The following is a 10,230-nucleotide window of genomic DNA, read 5'->3' on the forward strand; positions in this document are numbered from 1 at the left end:
AGCATTCCAGCAAGAGTCCCTACGGAGTGGTGTTCATCACCGTCGTCGTTGTTCCGTTGCTAGAGTTATTCCGCTGCTTCGTGTTGTTCTGCTGCTTGCATGGAGCAACCGTGGCAGGTGTAGTGTCGCCATGTTGATGTAATCCCTGGTACCCATATAGATTGTAATAAATAGCTAATTTGTTCTATGCTAAGTAGTGTTGTATTCCAGAAGACTTCTCCTTGATCTCTGGGCTGGAATACGGGGCGTTCCGGTTCCTCTGAGCCGGGGTGCCACGGGGTTTGGTATCAGAGCAGTTCTGGCTATAGGACGCCCTAGCCCGCGCGAGCATTAGAAAGCGGTAGTATAGAGTCTAGTTGGTTTGTTGCACTTGTTTGTTGCATTTGTTTGTTGCATAGCATGCATATGGATTATTATCTCGTCGCTGATAGTGATCTTGCGTGTGTAGGTGGTATCGGTTTTGATCCACTGCCTGCACCATCCCTCTCTGCATCCCTGCTTTTCGGTGTTCGGCGTCATCTCTGTCCCAGCAGAGTGATGCCCTGGTACCAAGTGTTCCAGACACCAATTGCAGGAGTTATGCTCGGATATCGCATCGATATCTTTCCATCATCCTCGCATATCATTTTAGTGATAGACTTGTCACTATGCCGAATCATGCCTTCCATCTCGCCCCTTTGGCAACCCTTACTGATCTTGGCTATCAGAAAAGGGCAATGCCAGCAAGCCTTGCTTTTCCATCACTATCCTACCCTGTCATCTCATTCTTTTGACGTGTGTGATTCCCTTCCGTACGCTTGATGTTGATGTGGTCGTGGCCTCTGTGTTCCACCTCATGATCACCAAGTCCGTCCTCACCGGTGTATCCATCCAGTTACAACCAGTGTTGAGTCAGCGATTGGTGTAGCCTTGGTACACCAACTCCTTCCACACGTGGATTCACTTTCGTGCACACCACCACAACATATTAGACCTCCGCGAGATTTGTGTGCTTAGGTATGCATGCATATTATTGTTGTGAGTAGCAGTAATATGTGATGTTGCTTGATTATATTATTATTTGAATGCTAATGTGCTTTTGTTTTCGTCGTTTCTTTTGCTTCTTTCTTTGGGCCTTCAGTGTTACCTATTTTCCCCTTATTAAAGTTGCTCATCAACCGACACCGGACCTGAAGAATAAGCAAGGAGTTCAAATATTTGGAAATTCAGCTAAACAATATGGAATTCTCAGCCGACTGCATTGAGATTGGGAATATCTGATCGTGATACTGATAATCCAGTCTACCTCAGTGTGCACTCTTCATAGCAATAATGATCAAATCAACAAGAAGATAAATGGTGCAAGATCGATAGTATATTATTAGTCAAAGGTATGATCCATATGCGTGGTTTGATTCTTCTATGAGGATGATTTTGAAATATGTTATACCTGGAAGAAACTGAGAATGTTCCATGTATTCAATATTCAGAAAGGAGGATAGTCCAGCAAACCCCGTTTCATATAAGCAATCAACAACCATAATATTAGGATGGTGTGTATATGTGGCAATCGGTCCGCATATCACAATGAGAAGCTTTTGGTGTAAGCAACCCAGTCTTCCCTCGCAAGCTACCAGAGAAGCTTCCAATGCATGATTCCCCTATCTTCCTCAGTACGATATATGGATGACTTCCCGAGCAAGATACTCTGTCTTTTCAGTAAGCAAACGCAAAAAGCTTCCGGCATAAGATACCGAGTCCTTCCCCAGCAAGTCGTTAAGGGGGGAAGCTTCTAAGGTACGGTACCCAGTATTTTTCAGCAAGCTGCATAATGAAAGCTTCTGAAGCACGATAACCAGTCTTTCACAACAAGATACTCTTGATGGGTTCCAGCATAAGCCATCTAATCGTCCTCACTATGACATTGGTGCAAAATATTATACTGTGAATTGACATCATATGGAAGTGAATCCCAAGAGTCAGATCCGCAACAGTTTGGTCAGCAGCAAGAATCAGTCAGAACACAAGTCTGCCTCAGGAATTAAATTCTCATATATATATATATATATATATATATATTGTGAGCATGCTGCCAAGTTCTTGCAGTTCACTGATATGATGATGAAGTTAAGATAAGAATCCGACAATCTCAAGAGTCATGCAAGAGAAAGAAAGCTAGTTATACACCTCAGTTGGTGATGCAAGAACCGATAAATTTTGGAGAAAGACAACATGGGGCAACAAATTTTGGCAGACTTATTAAGGCCAGTTTCCTCATACCCGACAAGTTGATATCATTAACCCTTGTCACCACCTTGTATGCTTGGCGACAAAAACAAGTTATATGCAAGTGCGTGTGAACCTGGTATAGTTCCAATCACACGATACATGCCCGAGGATAAGTTATGATCGCTAAAATATTGCACCCAACAGTACCTATGGTCACGGGAAGAAGCAATATGACCAATCTCTTTCAACAATGAATCCAAAATAAGAAAACAGTAATGAAGGAGTAAGACCAACGATACAGGTACGATAATCATTGCATAACCCACATGGTGTAGGTACCCCAGACAGTCGGAGTCAGCATCGATCACCATGAATATTCACCTAAGGGGTCTACTCAATTATGGTAAGGGCCCCATATCTCGACAACCCTCTCAGTTAACAGTCTATGCTCAGATTTATCAGTATCAAATATCTAAGTTTGTCAAGTCAGACCAAAGGTCAATTCAACCGTTGACCTCAGTGACCTTGTTAAAGCATCACACAGCCTACTATCCCCATGGATATGCCGACAGAATGAATAATCAGGATGGTAAATAACAGTCTTGAGGCATGTGTCCTCACTTATGAGAATCATCAAAGGATATCCTGTCATGAACAAAATTCTTCAGCGAGATCCACAGTCAGTCAAGACCGCGGATACTATCATATAAGGCAGTACCCCTTTATGCTGGTCACGACATGTGACAACCAACCATTTGGTACGGATCTGACCCTCAAGACAGTGGAGCTAGTCAAGGTGATTCAGAAACTCCTGCGAGAAGTCAAAGTCTGTCAGAAAAACGGTTATGACCCACCTCACTGTTTTGAACCTGAAGGATCTACAGTTAGTTGAGAAACCCAATGCAAGGAGTAAAAAGATTGGGTGTCCACCAGGAAAATCTATTCACAACTTCAGGGAAGGTTGTCAGTGTTGATGACACATCCATTGGAAATCACTTTGGGACTTGTGAGACGGACATATGTTTCAGTCATGATAATCTATCACACTCAACTAAGTCAGCGGGTATGAAAAGAATTGGGCCCAGTATGAGCATGAACATGAAAGGTAAGTTCGGTCAGAATATGGATACAGTGAAGCGAACCACCCAGAACCGGGCAGTCTTCTCATATGAAATTTAGTGGGGAACAATCAATAAAGGAGAAAGGATACCCGAGTTGGAAACGGTTTCCTTAAGTCAGATATATTCATACTTGTTCCCTGAGCAACCAAATCTTGAGGATGAGATTTCTTTAAGGGGGGAAGGTTTGTCACACCCTGATATTTGGCCCTTTCTTTTTCTTTTGTTTTTCTGAGGTTTTTGCTTGAGATTTCTTTTTTCGTGGCTATGTGGTCTAGAAACTGAAGAAGATGACCTCTTCTTTCTTTCTAGAGTGGCTTGTCATCCTCATATCCATCCCAAGACCTTGCCAATTCCATCTTGGACCAAACCCTAATATTCTTTTCCTTGGGAATATTCCTTTTTCTGCTAAAGGAATAACCCTGTCTGCCCTAGGTTGTGAAGCAACCTATATTTCCATCACTTCTGAAATTCCCAAATAATTCTTATAAATTGTTTGGGTCATATATTCCTCAGATATGTTAAAATCCTTCCATGGCATCATCAAAGATAATTCACAAATATTCCTTTTCTCATTCTGCCCTCAGTGGCTTTTTCAGAAGGAAGTGTCATTTATCTTTGCTTGATTGACCCCAAACTTTTTGGATACCTTTTTATGTCCAAATCATTGCCTCATGTCAAAAATCAACTCCATTTGCCTAGTAAATATTCCTGAGCAATTTTTCAAAGTTCTTGTCCGAGGGAATTCATTGTGAAGGAAGTACTAGCTAGGATAACCCAAATGAGTTGAAATTTTGCACACTCCTTCATATGATCAAATCATCACGCTCCTCCAAGTTTCGTCTCATTCCTTTGTCTATGTGAGCCCAGGATCAATTCTTTGTTACTGTCCAAAATTTCAGTTTGTGAAGCAAGTATATTTCATATTGCTTCAGTTAAGCTGAAAATTTACCAGGGACTTCTCCTACCCATATAACTCATCTCCACAAAATTTGGGCACATTTCATTAAGCCATTTTCCCTCAAGAATTTTCCTAAGATTCTGACCAGAGGGATGCTTTGTGAAGCAAGTACTATTTTGGTGTATCCAAATGGTATGAAACTTTTATAGAGTCCTCATATGCCCAAATGACTTATCTACACCAAATTTTAGCTTAAGACAATCATTCATGTGAGTGCCCCTTCTTATTTTGCATTTCTGACCAGTGGGGCATTTTCTACAACAAGTGCTAGCTAACTTCAATATTTTGAGCTGTAAATCTGCAAAGGGCATCACCTTAGTATATAATCACTCTCCGTAAAATATCAGCATCCATCCCCAAGTGCATCCTCCCCAACTCACAACAAACACCTTGTTGTGCGGCAGAAACACTGCAAGCTCTATTCACCAATTAAGCCCCTGTGCCCGTTTCTTTGCTTCACGACCTTCTCTGTAGCACGCCCTATCCAGCAGAGAAGGTTTTGTCGATGAGAGCACGGGTGAGCGTCGTGTGCATGCAGTGACCATCGTTTTGGCATGTAATGGCCGTGTCCAGACCGTCATTTTGCGCGGACCCCTCCTCTTCTCGCCGGCTCAGCGTGCCCGTTGTGGCACCCCGGCTCAGAGAAACCGGAACGCCCCGTATTCCAGCCTAGAGATCGAGGAGCAGTCTTTGGAATACAACACTACTTGACGTAGAAGAAATCAGCTCTTATTACAAAGGATAATAAGTACATGGGTCTGATGTTACAAAGAATCACATCAGCCCGGCGACACTACGCCTGTGATACTACACTTGCTCTATGCTAGTAGTGGAACAACTCGTAGCAGCGGGACAACGACGAAGGTGGTGCACTCCACTCCACAGGGACTCTGGTTGGGACGAGATCTAGCTCGCATGCAAGGAAACCTTGACAAGCAATCAATCAAGCACGACATCACCTGCGATCTGGCATGACACGCCAGGTCAGTGCATTGAATGTACTTGCAAGCTCACAACAACCATAAGCATCAAGGCAAAACAACAACAGAGCATTTAACAGGTTAATTAATTAACAACTACTATGATACGAAAGCAACTACTAAGCATGATATGAAACTACTACAATGCTGATAAACCAACATCTCAATCTCACTGAACCATCTCACACTTGGCTATCCGGCCAAGCAATATACCATCTCGATCACCTCGTGATCCACATGACCACATCATGATTAAAACATCCACATGATCACCTCGTGACCACATCACAAACTGAATGATCATCCTCGGGATCATCTCAACATCATCATCAGCATCCTGCCAAGCTGTTACTGCCCACAATATATCAACATATAAATCACCTATAAGCCATTCCGTCATGTGAGTGTTGATCGAGTGGTGTGACCTAGTACGAACTGTGCCCATGACCGAGGACGCGGCTATCGATAAATTAAAACACACACACTCTGCGGAGGTTAGCACACTATACCCACACTATGGAACCCATGGCCTTGCACTCCCATTCGGATGGACCAACGGCATTCCGACAAAACCGATCTATTGCCATCACACCCTCCCAGCCACTCCGACAAACGGGCACACAAGGCTTATGCCATCCTACCCGGGCAAGGTAGCGCCCGCGTACAACCTTCCCTCATTGGAGGCACCGGCGAGAGGCATGAAAATAGACCGCATTAGGGCCTTCCCATAAGGGCAAATGTGGTTGTATTGGAAAAGCCCGGTTCGGTGGCACCTGACCAACTTAATGATGGAATTTATCCCAAAAGTATATATGCGACACTGATACTCCGGTATCATCTATCAACCTGTGATCCAAGTCATAGCAATACCCGTCACATAATCCAAAGCATACTATCATCATATCAAACTACTCCGAGGGCAACATATCACTACTACCATGATGAATCCAAGTACCAAGATGCTACTAATTCAATCAAAATATTAACCTAAGATCCACATGATAGCATCAAATCCAATATAATACTCCAAAGCATAATATCATATATCAACATGAAAATAATCATAATATAAGCCACTATAATCCAAAGGCAACAAGTCATCCTCATAAGCTGCAAAAATATTAGTCCTAGAACTCCAAGCAACATCATGGCAATAACAAGATCAGAATGCCACTCCGAGAAATGCCATGAACAAGTCAAATGTAGCTAATGCAAATTTTAAGCAAGTTTAAATAAGTAAACCATGTCACTACATTGCAATCATGCAAATGGAGGGTGTGGCTTGCCTGGGATGGAGGGATTCACCGGGAGGAAGTGCGAGAAGCTCGTGGAAAGAATCGCGGAAATCTTTCTCTCTCGGAGGGGGCTGAATAAGGGCAAGGGCATAATGGTCATTTTCAGAATGTTAAAACATGACGAAAATGATACCAACAGAACGGGCCCGACGAGACGAAGAAGTGGGCTTTGGAATCACCTCATTTGGAGTTAGGATCAAAAAGTTATAAAGGTTTTTCTTCCAGGGACCTATCTGTAATGAAATCATCACAAACAGGCCCTCAGCTGAAAAACCGAACGCGCCTTTTCAGAAAATACGTTTTCCAGAGAAGGAAACGCATTATGTCCCAATGAAGAAGAGGAATGCGCTTTCGTGTAGGGGAGACGTATTCAGGAGAATATGCCTCCACTTATCCACGTCTGTGGGCCTGCGGGGTCAACGCTGTGTGGCCGACATGTGGGGTCGTGCGGGGTGGGGCCCGCCTGGCCTGAGCTTCTTCTTCCTCGCGTGCCTGCCCGCTCTCGGCCGAGGGAGGAGCCCGCCCCGACGAGGCTCGCCGGTGACTCCGGCCACCGTAGGCGGCGCCCGACCTACCGGAGCGCTCAGGGGACGGAGAAGCATCGCCTGGTGGGGGTCTTCTCCGCCGGGGAGCTCTGAAACAGGGACGAACGCGACCACGGTGGAGGAGGGCTTTGGTCGCCGGTGATCTTGGTGCCCCGGTCCACCAGAGGAGAAGCCAAAGATGTAGGGAGGCTCTGCGCGAACTAGGGGGTCTACTGGTGGTGGTGGAACAGAGAGAGAAGCTCGGGCTCGCTCGGATTTGAGCGGAGGCCAACAACGAGGTTTCGGCCATGGAAGGGGCAGTGAAGCTCCTCGAGCTCAAAGGAGGGGTTGGGCGGGGCTCTGGAGGATGCAAGAGGCGAGTGGTGAGGAAGGACGCGGTCCGGAGCTGCTTAAATAGGCGGGGAGGAGGAGGCCGAGCTGGAAGTCGCCGTAGACGCGTGGCCGGAGCCGCGGACGTGTGTGCCCGCGCGCGAGCTCGGAGGTAGGCGACGGAGGAGGAACAGGGAGGAGCTCACGGGAGCAGAGGGAGCCAAGGGGGCATGGGGAAGAAGAGACGAGCACATTCAATGCCATGTCGGCCACTATTCGCCCGTGCGCGCGCGGCGGCGAGCCCCGACGAGTAGGTTTTCGGAGGGGGAGAAGAGTCCAGAGAGAAGTAGACGTCGAGGGGAAGATGCCAGACATGCTCATGCACGCGAAGACGACGAGAGGAAGAGTGGCCGAAGCAGAAACAACGTCCTGGACGCGCCACAACGAGCAGAGCGCGTGCACAGGCTTCCCATCATCGCAGTCACCATGTAAACCGGGGCATTCAATGCTCTCTGGCACCCAAAATGTTGTCTAGCTAATAGTCCTTCCAATATAGATCACTAATGAGGCTATGGCTTGATCTGGGGTACTGTGGTTAGATGGGATTCATCCAGAGAAGTTTGCTGCATCAAACTTGATCATGCTAGTGTGATCAACAGAGAGATGATAAGGGTCAAATGTGATGTCTGGGAGATTTAGCTTAAGAAGGACTATAACCCTGGAGGTTTTGGAGTACAATGGACCACAAACTAATATAGTTGCTGTGCAACTCACATTATGGTGCAGAAACTTGATCAAGATGATGCACTCACATGGAGTATCAACTTGAGCTCAAATTTGGCAAGTCTTGATTATTTGTACATATGAAGATGCTGTAAAAATTTCATACAAAATGGATTCACCAAAATGGTACTTCCTTCACAGGCATCCTCTCTGTCTAGAAACTTGGAATAATTTTGGAGAGAAAATGTCTGTTAAAATGACCCCAAATTTGGTGGAGATAAGTGATATAGGTAGGAGCATGATCTGGTAATTTTTAAGAATTAAGGAAGCAATATGAAATATACTTGCTTCACAATCTGAAAATATTCAAAGAATCAAGGATTTGATCCTGTGCTCACATAGACGATTGGATGGGGCTGAAATTTGGAGGAGTGTGATAATATGAGCACATGAAGGAGTGTGCAAAATTCCAACTCATTTGGATACTCCTAGATAGTACTTCCTTCACAATGCCTTCTGTCTGACAGAAACTTTGAAAAATCACTGAGGGAAGTTGGCTAGGCAAATGAATTTGAATTTTTGCATGAGGAAATTATTTGGATGATATAGCATGCCCAAAAAGTTTGGGAGCAATCAAGAAATGATAGGTGACACTTCCTTCACAGAAAGCCACTTTGGAGAGAAATTAAGAACTAATATTGGGGAATTATTTTTGGGTCAGGACAAGAAAGTTTGGGCATATTTGAGCAACATATAACCCAAAGAAATTAGAGAATTATTTAGGAATTTTGGGAGTGACAGAAATATAGGTTGCTTCACAACCTAGGGCAAACAGGACTATTCCTTTAATAGAAAAAAGGAATATGCCAAGAAAAAGAATTTTAGGGTTGGGCTAGAATGGAAATGACATGATCTTGGGAAATTTGGAGAATGATGAGCTACTTGGGAGAAGAAATGATGATGATCTCCCAGGTTGTAAGGCCACAGATCCACTGCAAAAAGAAAATCAGAGCAAAAACCAATAAATCAAAAAGATAAAGAAAAGGGCCAAAACCATGGTGTTACACCCGTGCATGTCCCTCAGCTCCGCCTCGTTGTCGCCCATTGTACTGGACCCCTCCCCCCTCCGGTAGCTCGCTCGTCGGAGCTCGTCGCCACGCGCCCACGGGAAATCTGTAGCCGACCGTCGTTCCCTCCCCTGTACTCTTCCTCCTCGTGACCTTGGCGCTGCTCGTCCCCATGAGCCTCTGCAGCTCGTCCGCTTCCCCCTAGTCGCGTTCTCGCGCCCTCTGATAACCCACAAGTATAGGGGATCAATTGTAGCCTCTTTCGATAAGTAAGAGTGTCGAACCCAACGAGGAGCTAAAGGTAGAATAAATATTTCCTCAAGTTCTATCGACCACCGATACAACTCTACGCACGCTTGACGTTCGCTTTACCTAGAACAAGTATGAAACTAAAAGTACTGTGTAGATGTTGTTGGATAGGTTTGCAAGAATATAAAGAGCACGCAAATAAAAAGTAGGGGCTGTTTAGATGAAGAAGCAATAAACTTAGTTTTAGTAGAGAGCTTGTTGTCACTCAAGAAAGTTATTTGTCCCTAGGCAATCGATAACTAGACCGGTAATCATTATTGAATTTTATTTGAGGGAGAGGCATAAGATAACATACTTTCTCTTCTTGGATCATATGCACTTATGATTGGAACTCTAGCAAGCATCCACAACTACTAAAGATCATTAAGGTAAAACCCAACCATAGCATTAAAGCATCATGTCCTCTTTATCCCATACGCAACAACCCCCTTACCCGGGTTTATGCTTCTGTCACTCAAGCAACCCACTATAAGCGAATCATGAACGTATTGCAACACCCTACAGCGGGAATCCCTAACGCTTGCACGACACGGAGAGCACCATAGGACAGCACCAATAATAAAACATGCAACTCAAACCAATCACGATCATCAATTAACCCATAGGACAAAACGAATCTACTCAAACATCATAGGATAGCCATACATCATTGGGAAATAATATATAGCGTTGAGCACCATGTTTAAGTACAGATTACAGCGGGTAAAAGAGGGGT

The 10,230-nt window shown here is 44.7% G+C and overlaps 1 long non-coding RNA gene across 1 annotated transcript; it reads right to left on the minus strand.

Moving 5' to 3' along the window:
• Positions 1-4,976: 4,976 nt before the first annotated feature.
• Positions 4,977-8,418, minus strand: LOC123497855 (uncharacterized). Its single transcript, XR_006672162.2, has 2 exons — positions 6,742-8,418; positions 4,977-6,633 (listed from the first exon to the last, which is right to left on the minus strand). It is a non-coding gene; the product is annotated as an uncharacterized lncRNA (long non-coding RNA).
• Positions 8,419-10,230: the final 1,812 nt, after the last annotated feature.

Source organism: Aegilops tauschii, chromosome 3, assembly GCF_002575655.3.
Source record: "Aegilops tauschii subsp. strangulata cultivar AL8/78 chromosome 3, Aet v6.0, whole genome shotgun sequence".
NCBI lineage: Eukaryota > Viridiplantae > Streptophyta > Magnoliopsida > Poales > Poaceae > Aegilops > Aegilops tauschii.